The following is a 23,812-nucleotide window of genomic DNA, read 5'->3' as shown; positions in this document are numbered from 1 at the left end:
AAGCAGCTTCTGAACATAAATAATAATTTTTTTTATGTATATTTAACAGGTAATATGCTGTTCTCACTTATTCGCTGTGTTATTACCTTATAAAATTGCTTTTTAGGTAATTGAAACCCGCAGAAAAGTCGGGGAAGTTACATTATTTGTTAATAACCAAGGTTAACTGATGAGCAACTAATTTGATTCCACGGTTATAAGTTATTGGTCCAAGTAATACGTTAGGACGTCCTTACTGGTAGCAGTTTAGTAGTAGGGGATGAGATTATTTTTAGAAAGTATTAAATATGTGTACAAATAACATGTTGTTTAAGATAATTGTATCCTCATGTGATTAAAACATGATCATTTACGATCAGTAAATAAGAGTTTTATATTACTCAGCAAATCTGTTTACTTACACTTAAATCGTAGAGAAACTTCTTGATCTTGTAGATGTTTTCATCGTATAATTGCAGAGCTGCAAATATTGTACAGTTGATCGTTTTCGAATGCTAGTAACCAAAATATGTTAGTTTTCAACCTGCATATTTTAAAAACATTTCTAATACACTAACTATAATATTTTTAATTTTCTTGTAGTTTGTCACTACCCCTTGCACAAAACATAAATTCGCACGTTCCTACAAATAATAGAATAGGCAAAACCGCAGTGCTAACGCCACCTCTTCCGTGCGATCAAGAGTTCTCTGAAGTCCTTCTTCGACCTGCAAACATAAGAGAATTATCAGTAATAGTCTAATAATTGATCCGCCGGTTCTCAAGAACAGGGCTGTTCTCGGAGTTAGGCTTAGCACTCCGTTTATGCTGAACCTTGTGATGTAGCCACCGTAAAATGAATAACAGGTGCAATTCGATTTGGTCCGTCTGGTGAAAGCACCGAACAAAAATATTATGATTTCTGTATAGTGATGTGGTCAGATTGAAAATCGGTTAGCTAAACTTGGTATTTCAACAACGCAATTCAACCTGTAACCAAAGGTTTTTACGTAACTTCCATGTTCAAGAAAGAAGTTGATTAAGCTATATTGCTAGGGCTACTATATATGCTTGGACTGATTCTTTTGATTTGGAAACGCATGGTGCAGACTAAAGTCCCTTTATAATGTATCTTGTTGCCAGAATATATCTAATTATATGTTTTATTTTGGCAGTAACGGTGGCATATACTTCCAAAATTGTTGTAGATATTAGAATTTATATACGAACAATGTCATTGATATTAAATATACTGTCTGAATAGTTAACGTTAGTTCAAAGGATAAAACGGAACTTTGATCATTACAAACTACGTCTCACTAATCCATCCACAACTGAAAACAATGTTTTTTGTCCAATACGCAATTAATAATCTTTATTGAACTGAATACCTTTTCTTTAATTCTGTGCTGACGAGTAGGCCTGGGTATGTCAATTGGAATTTTAATTTCATAAATTATTCAGGTTCATTGCAACACGACATTTCTTATTGGTGATGTGCATAGTTTAATGGAAGTTATGAGTCAATAATTTTTTACTTAAAAATTATGTACTACTTTGATATATTATTCGAATACCAAGTCATATTAAAAAAAGGTCAATTATTCGCAAGGAATATACAATTATCGAGGTATAAGGCTAAAAGTTATGTTAATTCTTTTTTATGTGGTTTCATCAGGGTAGTTTATAAGATCCATGTAACAATTTGAACAGCAACTACACGTAGTCTACTAATTATTCTTACTGACAAATATAAGCACGTCATGTAACTTCAGGATATAATTTCAAAAATATGGCTGGCTGAAAATGCTTTTAAGGTAGCTTACTGGGACAGCATTAAAATAACGGGTTTCCCAATAAACTTCTGTGTAATTTGTCTTTTCTATAGACCTCATTAATACCTTAAATCAAGATTTTCTATCAATGTCTTCATCAAAGGAGTACCCATAGAGTATAGTCATTAGTTCAAATAACATTTTTTCAGATAAGATTCGGTCTCAAAACATCCTTCAATTGTAAACGATATGCTTTAAAATAACTGTTACGGGGCACAAACCTTATATAGGCTCTGAGTCTTTATGCATGGAAAAGGCCAATGAATGTGTAATATATTTATGTAGAGGATATTCAAATACAGTTCCTAGCTTTAGAATATTTCAGCTATTACCTTAAGTATTATATATTGTTGTATAAACATAATGTGTATTTATACAACACTAGCAGTCACCCGCGGCTTCGCACGCTATTTCGTAGGTTTTGTAACTGTATGAGCACTTAATACAGTAATCGAGTATTTTATTTTTCTAACGCTAATGTTTAGTTTGCTTTGTTCACATGGTCAAGAAAATATGTTTAAAAGTCTATATTTATGGTCATATTAATCTAATCCAGTCTTAATCTCTCCAGTAACTTTTAGATCCAAAGCAAAAGTACAGAAGCTACGTTTTGGTCCTGTTGATTTTGCCTCTCTTCTGATCAAGAAAATATACATTCATACACCACTCTGAGAAGCCTACTTCTGTAAAAAGAGGAATAAGACAAGTTTTTAAATTTATAGAAAACGTTTTTTATATTTTATAAAATTAAGCTGGAATTTGTACATTAGTTCAATTCCAATTTCATTTAACATAGTTTTGTCGATTGCTTCAAAAGAGTGTTTGAAGTCAAGTTCTCTAACCTTCTCAAAAGAAAGTTCTAATTCATTTCTAGGGTAGATTAGTGCTTATCTAATCGCTGAAATATACATTCCTAATTCATATTAAAATATATATTTATTAGAAAATTTACTCACTATAAATGTAAAGAAATAGAAAATAATAGACTAAGTAATGTTTAGACAAAACAGTTGATTACATTTGACAGGTTAATGAAATTAATATTACACATCTTTAAAGACCAAAGATGTCATTTTAGCTTCTTTAAAGACCAGTGGGGCACAACCTGAAGGGATTTTCCCCAAAAGGAATAGTCCCAGGAACCGTAAGAATCTCTATGTAAAATTTGAGTACAATCGCTTGATTACTTTACGCGTGAAAACAAAACAAGCAAACAAAGGGACTTTCGATTTATAATATTATTATGATGTTTTATTTATACTGCATTTAATCACGAGGAATGGTGGAACTATGCATTTATTAGTTGAGCCCAAGCGTAACATCATACGGTTAAATAACTGTACGTATTGACACTTAATTTTAAAACATTGTAGAAAACAATTTACATTTAACCTTTTATCAGGTAGGAATCATGTACCCCTGTTTTGCAAGTCAATGTGTTTCAGTTGTTTGTGATTGTGGTAAACGTAATTAAAGTTGTAAATTAAACTATTTTATTTACTCCTTTTAAAATAATTTAATTTTATCATAATAAAAATCCAAAATACTTCTAATTTCCGTCTGATTTGAGAGATTAATGATATGTTATCCGCCAGGGAGCGTCAGACGGCTCCAAGATGGTGGATGATGGATAAAGCCTTCGCAGGAAGGACGCATCTATTAATCTTTGTAAAAATGTATGTGGCAATCTTTTAATGAATCACTGGTGAACTGTTGATTTTCGTTCATTGGCGTTATTTACTTATCTATATATAATCTATTATCTCTAGGCGCAATAAAATGTTATGTCTTTGAACTTATCTGCAATTACCTATTAAATGTCTTGTGAAACTTGTTTATATTTTAATATCTACTTAGGGTTAATGCCCTATTATCTGAGACTAAAATCAAACGGAAAACACTCAAGTTTTAAGATGATTGTGTTTAAAAAATCTACTATGTAAAATGATATGCAGATTTCGAAATAAATGAAAAAATAATTTAAAAGTAAAAAACTACACACACACACACATTATATATATATATATATACCTTTGGCACATGCTGTCTCAGTTAAAGTGCAAGGCCCAAAGAACTGAAGCCAGAGAACGTCTGAGTCTGTAGTATTTCAATTTCTTCAACTTAAATATTACTAAAATAACGGAATGTATACAAGCATATGTACTGATATAGAAAAATGGTTTTTTGCATGAAGTAAATTATGCCAAGAACCAAACTTGAATATAACTATTAGAAGTTATATTTAATCCATTAGTATCGGTTTATTAAGTTTAAAGACTTCCTTGATTTGATTTATGGAGTTTACGATTTTTCGAATAATGCGATAGGTTAACTTAAAATCCAGTACAAATAAATCATACAAGCAACGCAATAAATGGTAGAAAAAAAGATTATTTTAATGTGCAGGCTTTTTAGTAAATATGCCACTTATCCCTGGATTGGTAGGATTGTAAAAGATTTTGTATATTCTTTAGTTTCTTATATACATGTAATTATTGTAAACCTTAAAATTGCTTTATAGTTTCTTTGGAAGAAAGAAACTTTGTAATTTATTAAAATAGCTTTGGAAGTTTTTAATAATTCCGAAAAAATATGAAATTAACTAATGAGAGATAGATTTTAATGACGCTCTGTCAAATTTCATGGTTAAAACCATTCTTGACTGCAGACATAGTTTCTTGAAAAACGTCTACATGTGAAATTTTTCTCGGGGTGCCTAGGCACATAAAAAGTTCATATTTGTGTTCATAATGATGCTATATTTAATATCAATGTTTATATAATAGAATTCAGCACCAAAAATCAAAAAACTTAATTTTTTATGTGTTAGGTTGACTGGGAAACATGTATTAATATGTTATATGTTAAAATATAGTTAGAATAAAACTTTGTTTGTTAAAATTCTGCAATTTCCTTTTTGCAATCATGGATACTCACAAACCAATGTAATAAAATTCAAACGCTCAGACACATTACATAAAGTGACCTGGATCATCATCGAGTTCAGTATAAAATTAAAGCTTCAGGCAAAATTTCAAGTATATGGGTCAGTTCGTTTTTGAGACATCTTAAATAGGGGCAACAGATATACAGAGAGAAATAGTATTCAGCTCCTGGAGTGATGGGATTTGCTAACGCTCAGTCTTTTAATGTTCCTTTCTAGTGGGCATTTATACATATATACAGAGGTTAATAATTTATAAGTCATCATAATAATTAATAATTTAATAATTCAAAGACGACATATATAACAATGATTACAGAAATAAACAGAAAGTACAAGTAGGTAAAAATACAGTTCCACTTTCTAAAAGATCTTGTTACGTATTTTTAAAAGAACTATTATTTGGTGAATTGCCACGAGAGATACCCTGGTAGTCGTGTATGTGTGTAATCTAATATCTAGGTGTGATAAGTTTTAAATAAACTCGTCATTACAGGTTTCGTTAAAAATTCATGAGACATACACTAGTCGTCTTGTATTAATCTAACCTACTATCTAGGTGTCCTTAAGACTTAAATAAATAAGCTGTAATTTCTTAAGGAAATAAAAGTTCGTCTGTTTCTAAATAGTCTCATTAGCTTATGTAAATTATGAGCATTTCTTATTAAGTAATTGTTACGAGATACTTTTAAACTTAGAATTGGGTTTTAAGTTGTCACTTTGTTTAGAATAAACTTTCAAGAACTTTACTCTGCTTTTATAAGTAGCTGTACTTCATTATCTGTAATTACAACTGACAGCTATACAAGTAAACAAAATAGCTCTCTAAATTGTTTTTAAAGAATGCCTACTTTGTAACTTCAGGAGTATGTTTGAAAGGAAGAGTAAAGAATTATCTGGAATAAAAATATAAATGATCAAAACAGTTGTTTTTATTTTATTTATATTCTCTAATAACTCTAATAACATTATAATAAAGTTCTAACAATTAACATTTTTATTTTTTCTGCAAGAATCAAGTGAGCCTCAAATTTTGAAAAATACCCAGCTAGCGTCTCATGGGATGATGTAACAAGAAGGACAAATCTTAAAACGTGGATAACATTGAAGATCTCGGCCAGGATTGACGGGGGATGCCACCCTCGCAATTACTGAGCCTCGATCACTTTCCTGCGATGAATGTCTTCTCTAGTTTAAATTTTCCCGTGAGCATTTCGTGCTCTTTATGGAGTTTTATTAATATGTGAAGTTTGTATAATAATATGACTGAGACCTATGGCTGACATTTGACTTTAAAACACATCTTCATATAACGCATTTCCGAATATTAACAGTACACAGTATATTTAATGTGCTTTAATTCAGCTTGCTTAGTAAAAGTAGTACTTTTGAGATCACTTAGATCGCTACATTTTGCAGGAAGTAGTGATGTAATTGACTAGAACTAGTGCTGTGTCGCTTACAATTAAAAGTTAGTGATCTTTTTCTATTTGCAAAGTTCCAAAATTTGTTATGTTCCACATACTTATATAATTGTTATATTATTCTTACTGTATCTTTTGTAATGCATATCGTACTTTACGTTATTATTTTTCTATAATTGCTTCGTTGAGTCATTAAAAATAATGCGCATTGGTTATGACTATTATTTTAAATAGCCTGCAATTTCTTACAGCACACAAAAATGATTATATATTTACGTTTAAAGTTCATGTAAGGATGTTTAAACTAAAGTTCAAAGATTTAAAACTTTTTCGCAATTTCTATTACGTGTGTCATGTTATGTAGCTATAAATAAATAAGACTAAGTACAAACCATCTGTTCACGTGAAATGATGCAGGAATGCTTACCTGCTGAGTCTTAGTACTACATTTGTGCTGATATTGATGTTTATACAGCGACTGATAGTTGGCAAAGACTACGACGTAACAAAGATCAGGACACACAGGTCTGAGTTTGTACACTCGAGAGGGTGATCTGCATTTATATGATAACGTTTCTCACCCCTTTGTTGAAATAATCTTAACAATAATTCACCATAATCGGCTTTGTCCTTATAGACTCTACAATCTGGAATTGTATAGAAGCATTTGGTACTGAAATTATTGCCTTAACTGAATCTCCTTAACAATATTGTTATAGTTATTCTGAATTTCTTAATTTTCTTAAATAAAAATTTTTTGAAAAATAGTTCAACTACAGATTTCAAGACACAAGAGTTCTATTAAAATGGAAACAAATTTATTAATTTATTGGCAACAAACATGTATTGAAAATGTCACAGATAATCGGACGAACCCTTAAATTATCCCAACGGTAGTCAAATAATATATTGATGTCCCATATTTTTTGTAATGTCTCTTAAAGTCACGAATATCCTAGTGAAATCTTTACTGTACGCTCCTAAGATTTTTGGAAAGTAATCAATATGGGTTTGTAGGGCATGATATTTAAGCCCATCTTGCATCCTTGAATTTTGGATGCTGCTGGCATGTGTTGTACAATGGTAACATCCGGGTCCATATTATCTTACGAAAAACTTGCGCTCCACACTTATAAATGAGCACAGACTTCATTTCTCTTGTCTCCATTTGTTTAAAAAAACCTGAAAAGTTAGAAATTTTTTCAACAACGGGCTTTATACAAGTATTAAGTAAGAATGACATTAGATTAGCCAGAAAAATACCGAACGTATTTAGCTTTCTGAAACATGATCTAATCCAACAGCAGACTGTCGATATTTATTCCTAATAGCCCATATAACATGTTTTAAACAAGCTTAACCTCATGCATCACATATTACTCATTGTCACTTTTTAACCCCTTTTTGACATTCTCACGAGACTTTGCTGATAACGCTAAAAATAATTTATCAACTAGCACCTACCACTATTATCTTCAACCGTTTACATGATTTTCATTTATTATCAGGTAAATCTTTACTGGTAGTATTTTACGTGAGAATTCTACAGTGTAGAATGAATTACACAATTATAAAAAGTTTTTTTAATAAAACATATAATACTTTACCTTAAATTAGTTAGAAATTTTATGTTCAATGTTCACAAATTTTAAATATGGCATAACAATTTGGTATAATAAAATTAGGTTATGTTTTCGTTCCTGCTAATTTTTAAATCTATAAAGCAATATAAAAATCCTATAGAGTGTTTTGGTTGCAGACCAGTGTAAGTTGTTCCATGCATATGTTCAGTTTATAAAATAAAAATGTTAAGACTTGTTACCAATACTTGTTAAGGAAGTAAAGTTTTATTGTGAAAGACACAATCCCTAGCCAGATAATATCCAACAACGTGCTGTCATTAGCTCGCCCCCGAGTAATCGATCATACTCCTCGAGCGATAACTAGGCGATTGAATTATTTACTCATTTATTATCCTTACCGAGGAATGAAATTACTTCCCCTGCTTCATTCTTCCTTTACATCTTAAGTCAATTTAAAAGTAATAAACCACGTCTACTGGTTGATTTATTTTTTAATGCTTGTTTATGACTATGCCTGGTGAGTTTAATCCAGGAATAATAAGGATTGGTCTGGCACGGTAGTGACTATGAAACTAAAAAAACTGCCATTCTCCAGTTTTTAATATGAATTAATACCTTCATGATCTTGAATAATTCTATAGTGATAAATTCTCGTCCAGTGATAGAATTTTGTTACTTTTAAATACGTTAACTTTATGTTTACAAGTATAGGGATATATATTTATAAATTGCTATAAACATTTCAAAATAATATTTTAACATTCAAAACCGTCATTCATTTGTGACGAGTGTGTATCCAAAATTTTTAAATTAAGCCAACAAAAAGCATGCAATATACATTTTGTACTTGGACACCTGGGTCACAATCTGTATCAAGCATGCTAGTTGAGTGGGAAACTTTGTTTCTACTGTACCTCCACATTTCCCCCACCCAAAAAAATCGGGAATATCATTTTAAAAACACCAAAATAACACTTTTAGAGGTCGTTTTGTATTAAAGGTTTATAGGTTAACCTCGGTCGTGTTACATTTAATTTAATTTGTGCCCCTAATCCTAACTATATTAGCACAAAATGTTTTAAGTATCGTTTAACCGTTTAATTAGGAAAACTGTTGACTTGTATTTGTTTTAATTAGCCACGTTTATACACTATAGAGAAACATTTATAAAATTCTCAATGACAGTCCTTTTCTGAAAATTACACGAGGTGAGATTTAGTCATTGTGAACGAGCTGGTATGTACTCCAGTTTAAGATTTTGTTTCAGCCTAGGTTTTATGTTTAAATACTGTTTCTATTACTTTCTACTGTTACTCAGTTATGCACCCTTTGTTTAAGAAATATAAAAGCTAACTTATAGACATAAAAATATTTAAAACAATAGGGGAAATTAAGGTGTTCATTGCGAACTGGGATATTTGAAAAATACTGTATAATTAATGATAGAAATTCAGTATTTATTATGATTCTTTTATTTTAAAAACCAGGTAAAATTTTTAAGAATAAAGTAATTTAAAAAAGTAAGTATCTTGGATAGGTTATTAGGAGAAAAGGGATATTAAAAAACTCGGAAAAACAAAAGGCAAATATTAAGACAAAAAGGAAACTTAACAAATTAACACTGGTAGAGTAGATCATCCGTCCCCCTAAAAGCACATGTTACCGCACGATACAGCACAGTCACTATCGGAGGGTTGCCGAACTCGGAACTAACCTCATTACGAGTTGCGGGGAACCAAATCAAAGCTGGACGTCGGAGTTGGCCTAAATCCACTTTGGTTTAAACGAGTTTACGGTTAGAACTCTTAGAAAACTTAAAGTAGATTTTTCTCCACGTTATGGCCACATTTTAACTTACTGCTTTTCTATTTGTCAGGTAATGATACAAATGCATTATAAACATAAACGAAAACATTGTTTCTCATACTTTCTGAAATACTTTTATAATATACAGGGTATATTATAAGGAATGTGTGTGTATATATATATATATACACACTTTAATGAAACTATATACTGTATATATATATATATATATATATATATATATATATATATATATATACACAACATATATATATGTATGAAATTAAATAAGGCAATTGCCACTTATACAATTTAATGTAAATAGAAGTCGTTTGACAGGTATTTGGTCTTCCAATCATATGTTAGTTTGCTTATTTAAACACATATGTGACAGATACGGCCAAATACAAAATAATTGAATCGGAAAAAGTAAGCGCTCTGTGGTGTAATGGTAGCACATTCACCCGGCAAGTGAGAGATCCGGGTTCGACTCCCGGCGGAGCAAGTACTTTTTGCGATTCAATGTTTATTGAAATTAAATAAGGCAATTGCCACTTATACAATTTAATGTATATATATATATATATATATATATATATATACATATTGATATAAAGTTCCTTTAATATTTCGGCTTTGCCGTTTTCAAAAAGGTATAAAAAAAATAAAAACAGTTGTTATTTAGTTGTTATACACCTTTTTGAAAACGGAAAAGCCGAAATATTAAAGGAACTTTATATCAAGAAGTCTAATAATTGATATGATAGAGCAATTCTGCTTTTATACACCCGAAGTGAATATATATATATATATATATATATATATATATATATATATATGCAGTATATAGTTTCATTAAAGCTTGAATTACAAAAGGTACCTGCTTGTGGTAATTACAGCACTCTGTGGCTCGTATGTACACAAAAATAATTATGCTATTCTTCTCTGCGTTACGCTAAGAAACGTAAATCTGTTTTCAGCTATCCAAAAAAATTTGCAAAAATGCTTCATCAGAATTTTTTTCTACCTCTACAAGTTTTCCAAAGTCGATCATAGTGTATTCATCTTTCATTCATTGGCTGAAAGTAAACGAAACCAATTACACAAGATATTATGAAAATACATGCATGTTACTTCATAGCAAAATTTTGTTGGAAATGTCAATAAAATGCTTAAAATTTTAAAATTTAAGTTGCTTAAAATGCACTTGTGTAAACAGAATATTTGTTTAATGTAAATTAATGTTATATTCATAATCCACTATTTAATCACTTTTTACCAGCAATGAAAGAAGGAGTGTTACATATATATTTTAATTTATTTATAACTCATAACAATATTGTTATTAGTTGAGGGACAATTGAAGAAGGGTGATATATATATATATATATATATATATATATATATATATATATATATATATATATATATATATATATATATATATATATATATATATATATTGGGAGAATTGATATGCCAGATTACATGGATAGATTACGAGCATGTTAAAGCAACAGAAGTATGACATTTCGAAAACTTATATCCATCCTCCTGTTCAGGTGTCAAATCTTAAACTATAATGTTAAGCAAGCGTGAAAGTACCAAAATAGTGGCTATGAACAGATCAAATTGAAAGTTTACAAAAACATATACCTGAGATCTTCCATCAAATTTAAAATTACAAAAAAGAAAAAACAAGACAAATTAAATTATAATGAAACGCTCTATGATACTTTCTTCTTTAAATCTATAGGTCCTTCTCCTCCTTGGACAATAGTTTAAACTAGTGTATTCGTGAATGTAAAATATTTTCAGAAATTGCTTACGTGTGTGTCCAATATTGTCAGACCTCATATAAAATAATTTTAAAACTTATTTTATTTTGTAAGAACGTAAAATATGACTAAATATTTTACACAAAATTAATTAACAATACAGATGTCAAGTGGTGAAGTTTGAGTCTGATATTTTCAGTTTACAACACTTAAGCCAAAAAAACAAAATAATGACCAGTGGCTGTAAATGTATTCAATGTATTCTTGTAGCGCGATGCCATAGTGGGAGGGACATGTTACCTACACTGGAAGGACAGCTGTGAGTTAACATATCGCAAACTTCTCTCGCCTCTTTTTTCAGCAGATAGTTTTATACTGACAAAACGTTGTCTTTTTGTTATTTAATAGTGATTAACGCTTATGCCAAGACGACACTCACACACACACACACACACACACACACACACACACACACACACACACACACACACACACACACACACACACACACACACACACACACACACACACACACACACACACACACACACACACACGCACGCACGCACGCACACACACACACGCACGCACACACGCACACACACACACACACACACACACACACACACACACACACACACACACACACACACACACACACACACACACACACACACACACACACATATATATATATATATATATATATATATATATATATATATATATATATATATATACGCACACACATAGACACAGATGAGCAGTCAATGAAGTTCACAATTGTTTAATAATATAGGCCCAGTCACACACATTTAAGTCAAGCATAAAATCACTGTTATATGGAATGTCGATTTCCCCTCCGGGTTGAGTGAAAAAAAAAACAAAAATGTTCTTGACGCCTCTTAGTATTCCAATAAGTAAAAAAAAAACATGATTTTTTGATATTGCACATACTCTTATAGTTTATATTTAAGATAACGCCTAATAAATCTATATGCAGGTAGCATTTGAGATATTTAACTAAAAACCAAACACTCATAATAGCTTAATTTTTAAATAATTGTTTCATGTTAGTCCGTATTTTGATATAAAGTTTTGCGAAACACACTAAAGGACGACTACAAAGCGCGCTTATTTTCGAGTCTTGGCCAACTCGAGATCAGACAGTAATCCCACGTTATTATTCAGGAACCTAGTAAACTGCGAGCATGCGATTCATAAACTCAGGTGAAGCTGTTAAATCTGTTTAGTGCTGTATAATTTATTGTTGAGCTTGGATTCTTTTTCTTAAAGTACTGATTACACATTTACTTACAAATTGTAAGAGCTGAAGACCCATAGCAAATTACGACGTTTATCAGGATGCAAAATATTGTGTAAATGTTACGCTTATAATAGTATTACAACGATTTCGTACTTACAGTCATCTCATGGAAAGATGGGCAGGAAGAGAAGAAGCTATTGTCATCCTTTTTATTTTAAACCATTTAAACTTGTGTTTTTAAAGTATATATTGGCGATGGCTTGTTTAAACGTTAACAGGACTAACTTTTTATCAGACTATCACTTCTTCTGTAGTATGTGTAGTTTGTAATTAATTTAACTCCTATAGATCCCAAAGCGCATGTTAGATATTTTTACTATAACTTGTCTGTTCTTAACTTTGGCGAGTTCACCGTGCCATATTGTTTACTTTATATTGTTTTTGTGTATGGCTAAATCAGGTTTACAGTGTATTAGTTATTAAATCGTAATAGTTTAAAAAAATCGTCACTGGTAAAATTAATAATTAATAAAAAGTGAATTAATATTTTATAAAATGTAAATACAAAAGTATGTTTCAGCCTATTTGTCAAAATTCATTGGAAACTTTAGTTTCAGTTACATTTCGATTACGGAACATCCAAATATTAAACTACCATTTTTCAGAACTGTAAAGTATTTCGTTATACCTAACGATATTCTCTTTTTTTAAACCTTCCTCGAGGTTTCAATGCATATTCTACTCTGAGAAACTAAATCGTTCTACGCACTCCAAACAAAGACAAATGCTTGTTGACAACAGTGCCAAGAACCTTAAGGACGGTGACTGTGGGGCGACCCGTTGCGACATCAGGAAAGATTTAGATCGTTTGACATCGTGACGCGTCTCGCCAGTTGTTGATTACGTCTGATGTTTAGACTGGGGAATCAACATGTCGTATCATAAGTTGTTTGCAATAGTAATTGTATTATAATGTTCCATTATTTCTGCATGGTTATGTACTAGAAAGATCCAAGTAAAAACAAAAACCCATATATGCAATTGGGCAGTTTATGTGTGATTAGTAAGCTACAGTTTGGAGGAAATTTTAAAAAATATTCATGGTTTCGTTGTAAAATTGTAGAAATTGGTTCAAATTCCCGTCACTCAACACTTGGTCAACTGCACCATATCGATATCCTATAAAGTCGCAATTGGGCACAAAAATGTCTCTTACCTTTAATAAAGTAATTAAATCATTTTCATAAAGATTTTTTAAAATAGGGTTGAAATGAAGTTGCATCCCGTAGGAGAATTTAATTTTTAACTTATCGATGTCTGCAAAAGATGAAATTTGTCACAGGTGTCTTATATTAAATAAAAAGGCATAAGGAATACCATCCATAAACCTCCAATAAGGTTGAAATGGAATTGCAACACTAGAAGTGATATATTAAAAAAAAAATGTTAATGTTTACAAAGATTAAATTTCTTTTCGAAAGTTTCTCATGTTCTCAATATAAAATGAAAAGATATTTCATGCAATAAAGATCAACCACCATTAGGGGTTTAAAAAGGGTTTGAAATCACTAGTTGTGTTTTTTAATTTCCTGACGCTCTAAAACGATGAAATTTTATAAGTAAACATTTTTTTTAAGTTCAATCACCCAGAGGGAATGAAATAGGTTCTCACCATTAGAAGATGTATGTATTTTCGTATTTCCACTGTCCTTAAACATTTTACTCAGATTATGTGCTTCATGTTCTCAACATAAAAATGAAAGCAATTTCATAATGACCAACACATTTTCTGAAATGTTTAAATGGCTTTAAAACCTCTAGAAGAACTATAATTTTAAATCAACTTGGCCTGCACGATGAAATTCGATATACACTTGCTTCGTGCTGTCAGTAGACAAATTTAATATTTTTAATAGAGATAAACCACTCATAAGGGTTAGTAAAGGTTCCAAATCCTAACATCCCGCTGTCTCAGAAAGGCGAAATTTGTATTTTCGGTAACGGAAACATCTTACTCTGGAAACAAATTAATTGACGGAAATAGTCACTTTTTGACTGAAGTTAGTTTTTCAGACCAACTTATATATACTTCTTTATTGATACAACTAAGCAAACGCTAATGTGGCACCAGAAATATCTTAGAACGGAAGTAGATTACCATCACTATAATTTATAGCCAAAGACAACTTTTAAGGCCTGTGTGCAGATTTTCGTGTTAAAGGCAACAAGTTAAATCCTACTAGGGCACCGGAAATAACATAGACTAGAAGAAGATTACAAGGGCAGAAAATAGCCACTTATTGCCTTAAGTAGGTTTTTCTATTTCTTTCTGATTCGGCCAATAATGTAAACTCTACTATAACGTGTGTAATATTATTAATTTGGAGAAAGAATGCTTCTTTACACACTTATTTTCAAGTACAGTCGGTTGTAATTTTATTTAACATAAAAATGTCTATTATCATATCAAAATCATTATAAGGCTTCATCATATTATATACATCATGCTTTCATTACGATTACTACGGAATTTTACCTAAAATATTCAAGTGTTACTGAAATCGTTCTAGGAAATTATTAAAATATTATGGTATTTCCTAAATAAATGGGTGCTTTCAATGGTGCTCATAAAAAACGTTTCTCTGGCTGATACGTATTACGGACCCAAAACATCGTTCTTTAAACTTACAGTCATATTTTCTTAAATTGTTCAGGCGATTTGAATATCTTCCAGTGATAATTAATCATATTCAGGAACGTGTATTATAAAAAATATGTCTGTGACGCCTATGTTATTCGATGTGAAATCGGGAGCAGAGTCGCTGTTAAATGCTAGTTATTTAGTAAAACTATCTTATATACACTAATGTTATAAACAAATTGTATTTTTTTCAAGCAGTTATATAAAACATAAATATTATTACAGTAGTCACTACCTGTGAAATAAGTAGTGTCACAGTTTGCTGAAACTTTGTTTAAATGTTTGGCTACTCTTTGAAAATGCTTTTTTCAGTGGATACGTTTCTCTTAGTCTGCAGTTCTTGAAAACTCTTTATATAATACTCCTTCCAAGGGTGTTTTTCCACTTGTTGTAATAAGTTATGCACTTAGTGAAATATACCATTGTTTTAATAAATGCAATTTTCAATTATGTTAAGGATTCTTACATTTGTGACCATATTGTGTATAATTTAAATATTAAACACTCTCTTTTGAACACATTTAAAAAAATAAAAACCTATTAAATACCATCTTGACGTGGATGATATTATTAATTTTTTGCATATTCTGATTGATGTAAATGTAATTTTTGTCAAAATCAACAAACAAGCTGCATAATATGATGTACTTTAAGTCTCAAACTGCCCATACTTGATATTACCGCACCATACAATATATGTATACTATCAAGTATATGAATTTTTCAAACATTTTACAGCCTAATATTCCTCTGTGAAATTTCTCCATCATGAATCCCACACCGATGACATATCTTATTAAAAATATGCTTTAAAAAAAACGTCACTAATATTAAGTAGGAGAGAGAACTTTACAGCCCTAACGTCGGCTCTAATAATAACATTTTTCATTTAATTTCGTTTCACATTAAATTTGATTTAAGAAATTGATGTTGTTGATCGCTAAAGTTTTACTTGAAATAGCAGTGAGCATTTAAAATGCCTTCAAAATGTGGCCATTTCAAGTTTATTTCTTTTTCTTTGGTCATGGAAACACCAGTATGAGTACTATTCAGATTATCTTACCTTTTTCGGCGAAGTTTCCGCAATATAAATATTAAATGATAATTAACTGTAGTATACTCTTTCTTCCTTAGATGACCTTTAATGGTACTCATTGTTTGTTTATTTTGTATGCTCTTCAAGTAGTTTAAGGCATAGTTAATTCAATTCATCACATTCCACGTTTAGTCATAATCTTTTTTAATGCACTTGAAACAATGAGTTTCATTAAATATAAATCTCTTTTAATAGTTCTTTCTCTTATTAACACCATTTATTCCTTCTTTATACTTTTAAAATATTTCTTATATTAACACTTTATATTACGCTATATTAAATTACAGTATAGTATTTATTTTTGAACTGTTGGTTCTCTTTATTTTTACTCTTCACTTTATTTTAACACATTTTTGAAGGGGAATGATAAACAACTTTGATCTATATTACTGATGGTTGGCCTAGTTCACATAACTATAGAGTATCTAAGTTATATTTGATCAAATTGTTGGATTATTAATATTATCTCAAAAACACGAATTTTTAAGAAAGACGAACGATACTTACTAGAAAGTATCTACACGAGAACTTACTTGATCTCCAAGGGTGTTCCAATTGAATTTGATGCTCTTTTACTTAAGGAAATGTTTTCACTCCAGATCCACTTCTAACTGTAAGCAGACACGGTTACAGTATTTGATACGATATTTGACTTTGTAAAACTCGAGCTATGTTCCCACTTGAAACTGATCCTCTCCCATTTCGTAAAACGTTTTTCTAAAGATGGTTTACTGTTAACTTAGGTTGATTTCAAGTGTTGAATATACGTACTTGTCGATTCAACCCCCTGCTGACATTATATTACCTACTATTGTAGGTCAAAGATGTCATGTAAATATCCAGTACCGTATAGTCACAACATCTAATTTTTTTTCTAATGGTTATATTCCACTTAATTCACTTTCCGTTCTTAAGTATTTAAAATGCAATTATAATAACCATGAATTATAAGTAATAAACGTGATTTGGTCTTTTTCACAGTTCCTTTTCCCTTATTTTAGTTTTCAATTTTGTTTATCCTCTAACTTATGTAAATGTTCCTCTTCTGAGTTTACTGTCAAATAAAAGAAATCCCTCTTCTGTTGCACACATTTTATAATAAACTTAATTCCCGGAAACATTTTAACCCTCTTTACTTTAATCACAGAAGAGCAACGGATGATCAGATTTAACAATCTTTCCTCCGAAAAACTGAGAATAATGTGCGAAATTAGTCGTAAAATAATTGTGTGTGATATTTTAGGGACAGGAGGGTAATATGCCTTTTTTACTCAAAAGAATAATGTTTTAAGAACATTGTTCAAGAACAAATACCCAGATTAAAAATGGAAAAGGGCTTTTTTCGTGACAAACTGTGTCCAACATATGTTTAGTAGAACGAAAGTTTATAAACTACAACATTATAAATAAGAAGTTTAGTAGAAACCAAAAAAATGTTTGAAGTATCTTTTTTTCTCATATTAGCTTAGGCAGCACAAAATGAGTACCTTCTGTGGGAATTACTAAGGATGATTTAGTATGCTTCTCTTTGATCTTAAATAAAACGAGGCGACAATTTAGTAATGCTTTCTATTATCCCGTGATATTAAAAATGTATAAAAGGATTTATTTATTTATTTAAAAAGTAAAAAATAAATACAAGATACAGGATTGTGAAATATATAGGACATTTCCGGACATTTGTCATCAGTCAGTTATACAATACAATAAGTAACACTACAATATTATCTTTTCTCCAGGTAAATGACTAAACTAATGTAAATGACTACAGCCTAGGTTAAAGTAAACAAAGCATACCAGAACGTTGTGACACGTATACATTAGGAACCACAACAGCCATGTTGTGTGCCTGTTCCATGCATAATAATTCTAAAAAAAACATTTAATAAGCACTCTAAAACAAACTCCAAACAAAAAATAACAAATATTGGATGATAACAAAATAAATATCGCGTTTTGAGAAAATACATCTGTTTTGCTTTTGAAGTTTCGAAGAAATTGAAACGTATTGTTAAGCGTTCACAAAAAAAAACATCAAATCAAAAAAACAAACACAGATACTTTCAATTACACTCCAAAGTCCTTTTAACAACGGACAGTTTGTATGTTAAATATATGTGCTCTCTTACTGACAAAAACTGCTTCTAAAACCAAATTTTTATAAAACGGAACTTAGGGATTTATCGATATTCAAAGTATTACCGTTGGACAAATAAAACCATACTGTTGGTGCTGTACACAGAATCGTATAAACTAAGTGACCCTTAAACACTGCCCAGTGTATTATACTTATTAACATGTTGTTTCAGAACTAGTAATCAAATAACTGAATCAAAGTAGAATGCTGAATAATACACTGATGAAACATTTTTAATGCTAGTTAAAAATTAGGCCTATTGTACTTGTTTGCTGCAAATAAAAGTACATGTATTGTGAAGCAAAAGCAAACATTGTCACCCTACTGTTCACTTGATGGATCCGCAAATTTCGTCTGTTATTTATTTATTTATTCCAACGGACATACTCCATTTTTACATTCAAGATCCATAATTCAAGATCAATAATTACAACTTAACCTAAACCAAAAAATTACCTCAACAAAAACATGTGAATGACTGAAAGGAAATATTACATAATACTCTAATGCAAGGCATGATATATGCTAGAATAAAAACGTATTTAAATGTTTTAAAAACTATAACAATACCATAATGAAAGAACGCAACAATAAATAAACTATAACAATAGAAATAACATAATAACAGAAATAACTTAATAACAGTAACAACAGAAAAAACATAATAAACTATAAAATAATATAACAGGGATATTCGTAACAGTGTTTCAAAACAGCAGACAGTAAAAATAACAATGGTAAATAGACAAACTATGACATACAATAAACCTAGAAAATGAACAAACATAGACATTAAGTGGAGGCATTTACGTTGGCAGCACTGCACCTTTCACTTTCCACTTCAATGATCTCACGCCATCATGGAACAGGTCGACAGTTATAGGCAGGTTGTTGCCGGCCCTCTGCAGGCGAGCCACCGTGCTGTTTGCTGCATAGTTTGTGCCATAGTGTTGCCTGATGAAGAGGTCATTGGAACGAGTGCTGGATGGTGTCTTGAAATTGAGGAGTTGAAGGACGTCCGGGCAAACCATCTCACCGTTCACCAACTTATGGAGAACCACTAAGTCGGCTACAGTCCTGCGAGTATCAAGATGTTCCAGTTTAAGTCTGGCGTACATATCATCAATTGGTACTTGTTGGTATTGGTATCCATTTCTGACACCCACCAAACGGATGAAACGACGCTGAACTCGTTCAAGATCATCACAAAGGTACTTTTGGTGTGGCTTCTGTTACTTCAAACATCTTAGAACTCACTAATTAAATATCGTAATTTGCTCTCCAAAACTAAGCAGCATTCCTAATTTGACAGGGAATATTAGCCAGGGCTCAAATAGTCTCACACTATTAAATAACCATAGCTGAACGGGATGATTCGATCATTTTCAGACTGAAGAATTATGTGTACTTTCTATAATTTTGAATTATTACTGGAAGGCCAATTTACATTCAAAACAACACCTTTGGCCATTAATATACTTACAAGAAATATTCTTACTATCGCGTCCCAAGGTTGAGCGTTAAATTAGTTATTTTGGCATGTGGTCTCATTAAAGAAGTCAATAAGGCCTATGCGGCAGTTTTAACGCCAATTACATATAGTCTGGTAAGTACTCTTGTACTCTTACTGACAAAAATATATATGTCATGATAATAAATTTTGGAAGATATGGCTCGGAACCTTTTTTGAAGGGAGCTAACAGGTTATGCCTCAAAATAATATATTTTAGTATTGATAAATCTCATTAAGATATGTACTCTTGATTTTCTACAAACTACTTCCGCAATTGAGTAGCCATAGAATACAAGTATGGCTCAAATTAAGATTTTATCGGAAAAGGTTGTTAAGCAACCCATTCCTCCATTATAAACACTGTTATGAGGCATTTTACTTGGGGATTCATGATTGAAAATTACTACATTTAGAAAATGTTAGAAAATGTGATATTTGATGACTATAATAATAAGTATGGCTTTGGAGCACAGTGAAATACTTATATGTAGCTTAAAACTCTTGTATTGATGTTACTTAGCTTTCTATTTTGAATTTGTCTTCATTTTATCATGACGTAACAATATAAAATATGTGCATGTGACTAAAATTTCATTGTTAGATAAGTAGCTCATTAGGAAAGCTTAGTTTATTGTACTTTTGTTGCATCAGGTCATTGTATTACTACAAGGAAGGAGTACGCTAAGCCACGTATCGCATAACAGGCTTCCCTAAGGTTGCATATAGACAGACATTCAAAATACAGAAAAGATTTGCAGAACAATTGCGCTTAGCCAAATTTCATGTTTAGACATGAATTATCATAGGACACATTATTTTATTCATAGAAATAAAGTTACATCTACAATTTTAAGTCAAAGAGTGATATCTTTCTCGGTATACATTCCTTTTACATTCAGTTTCTTTTTATTAAGTTAGGTCGCATGGAAGTAGTAAAAGGTCTGGAGAGCTACGGAGGGTAGCCTACTACAATGCAAGAGTATGTTGCAATCAAATCTTGTCACCCACTTGTAGTATTGACTTTCCACTCTATTCATTTTTTTGTTTTACTCTATGAATAAATCTTTCAAATCTCATATGATTGTATTCAATTTGTTTACCGATTATTTATTCTTCTATTCGGTTAACATTGTGGTTATCCATGAGAGCAATGGAAAAATATTTGGTAAAGCTTATCCAAATCCAATGCAGTAACATGCACCGCTATTGAACTCAATACTGTTTACGTAGAATTGAAGGTCATTTCGTTTTCGAGATGTCGTGTGGTCATACATACAGGCAATGAAAGTTTTCCAATGTCTTGAATTTACTAAAGCTTAGCCAATACATTGCATAAAAAGTCTTTAAATACGCGAATGAATACATTAATTTACTTGTATATTTACCTATTACCACTTACTGAATGGCAGTGGTCAATACATCTTCAAAACGACAATAGTATTACTACTCTAATATGGTGTTTTTTACACTAATATATATTTTTCTGCATCAAGATAATTTTAACTAAAATGAAGTACCTAATAAAGACCTTGAAACTGTAATATAACGTCATATAAATGAAATTCCACCAATAAAATCACGTTAAATCCATGTCCCTTGTGTCAGATTATAATACGTAGTTTCCTGGAACTCTTCCATTGAGTAAAATGGCTCCAATTACAAGGCGTTTAAGAGGAGTTTAAATTGTTTCAGAATTCTAATTGATTTTATGCTGTCAGATACCCACTTTAAAGCTTCATTTTTGTCAGATGTGGGTACCGATAACTAATTTGAACAATGTTTGGTGGAATTCTATAGATATATCAAGCTCTTATGTTGTACTTGTAACTTTTAAGGCACCAAATAACACTCTACCAGACAGAAAGTGATGGTACCCAGTATATAAAAACTTTGCATATAAGTCACTGTGCTCCCTGTAGAGTTCTTCACAAAACACTGTATACATTTTTTTATTTATTTCATTATGTTTTTTTGTAATAGCAGGTATCATAGTTATTGGCATTTTGTATTTCATATAAAAGTAACATTCAGAAAACAATCTTAAAGTAATTAAAAAGTCAAGAAATGAGGTTTAAAAGATATTATTCATCAATCAGTATTTTGTGATTTTTAAATACAAGTAGCATTCAATATATTAAATTTGGTTTCCTTACTTACGCTAAATCTATAAATTGTGACGAAATGTTGTTGTTATCGGTTTCAAGGTAACATACCATCATTATACCACATATAAAATTAGATATGCCGAATGACACCGTTCTTATAGTTAAAATCGTGCACCAGAAAACAAAAAATACAATAAATAGTTATCACACAACTATTAAGGTTTTCAATAGATTTTGGGGTTGGAGAATATTTTATATTCATTTTAATTAGGATAAGTTCAGAAAATAGCAAAATATGGAAAAGTGTTTGATCACTCCACGTCAAATAAAAGGCGTTTAAAGAAGGTAATTTAAGACACTTTGTAATAAAAGCCAAATAAAACATATAATATTTTTGCAGATCTGCCAATAATTATTCATTTACATCCTCCGGCAAGATTTAAAGAAGCTATCAAACGAGGCCGCTGATAACTCTCGATAAGAAACTGTTCCTAAGCACCTTGGAACGAGACTCGTTACTTAACGACTTGAGCAATTGAGCAATTTTGTTTATGAGGGAAATTTTTCCATAAATCTCTTTTGTCCTATGCAAATTTCCTTATTAAACTTTTTTATAATAGATTAAAGTAGTAAATTGTAATTCATGACTTCGAGTATATACTTTTATTCCTTGAAGCTATTGGCATAATATAAGAACAGAACAGTATTAACATCATTTTTTATTTATTAACTTTACACATTTAATGGAAAATTAAATTTAAGCGCAATACTTAAATTGATAATTTGATGGTTATTACATTACTTAGTTTTTAAAAATAAACACTTATATGGTACATTTTGTCACAGCATTAAAATTAAATTTAGTAAAATGATTTAAATAAAAGTATAATCATTCAGGAAAAGAGGCATTTTAAAATATTTTCAAGATAAACCTTTCCATATGCATTATAATAAAAATTGTATCCTTATAAAAAATACACAAATGCATTTTAATTTTTATATTTTATTATTTTAAAGCATTGGTTTTTCATAACATTTTAACTTTGAAAGGCCGGAGTATCGATGCTCTAGAGAAGGCACATGTTGTTTGCAACGGAAGTTCACGAGAAAGGGAGGTTGTTTGGTGTTCAAAAAAATGTTAATCCTGCATCCGTTTCCTGCCAAAAGAGCATATTACATTTGCAAATTTTAGTTAGAAGAGATGTTACATGTTACTCTTCTAATACCCTGTTATTTCCATGAAAAAAAAACTTAATAACATAACTCTGACTGAAATCTGTATTTTTATTTGTTCCAGTACAAAATGAGTTAAGGGTACACATATTGGAACGTTTTGTATTTTTTAATTTGGAAGACCAAATTTGAACATTTAATGAAAAATGTTTTTGACGTTATAAGTATCCTCAAATAAAAAATAAGTTAATAATTTATTAGCTACTATAAATTGATAAGCGTAAAACAAAATAAGTTTTAATTTGGTAATATAAATTATATGACAATTTTCATTCACTATAACACAGAGACGAGTAATAGAACATTGTATTATAAAAATTACTCACCGTCTCGAATGTAGTTATTGTAAGAAAGACTCCCCTATTACCGCGGATATTACATCCATTACAAAGTGGCACTTATTGTAAGCGA

Source organism: Homalodisca vitripennis, chromosome 5 (genome assembly GCF_021130785.1).
Source record: "Homalodisca vitripennis isolate AUS2020 chromosome 5, UT_GWSS_2.1, whole genome shotgun sequence".
Lineage (NCBI taxonomy): Eukaryota > Metazoa > Arthropoda > Insecta > Hemiptera > Cicadellidae > Homalodisca > Homalodisca vitripennis.
The sequence above is the reverse complement of the archived record's forward strand: the minus strand, read 5'-3'. Positions refer to the sequence as shown.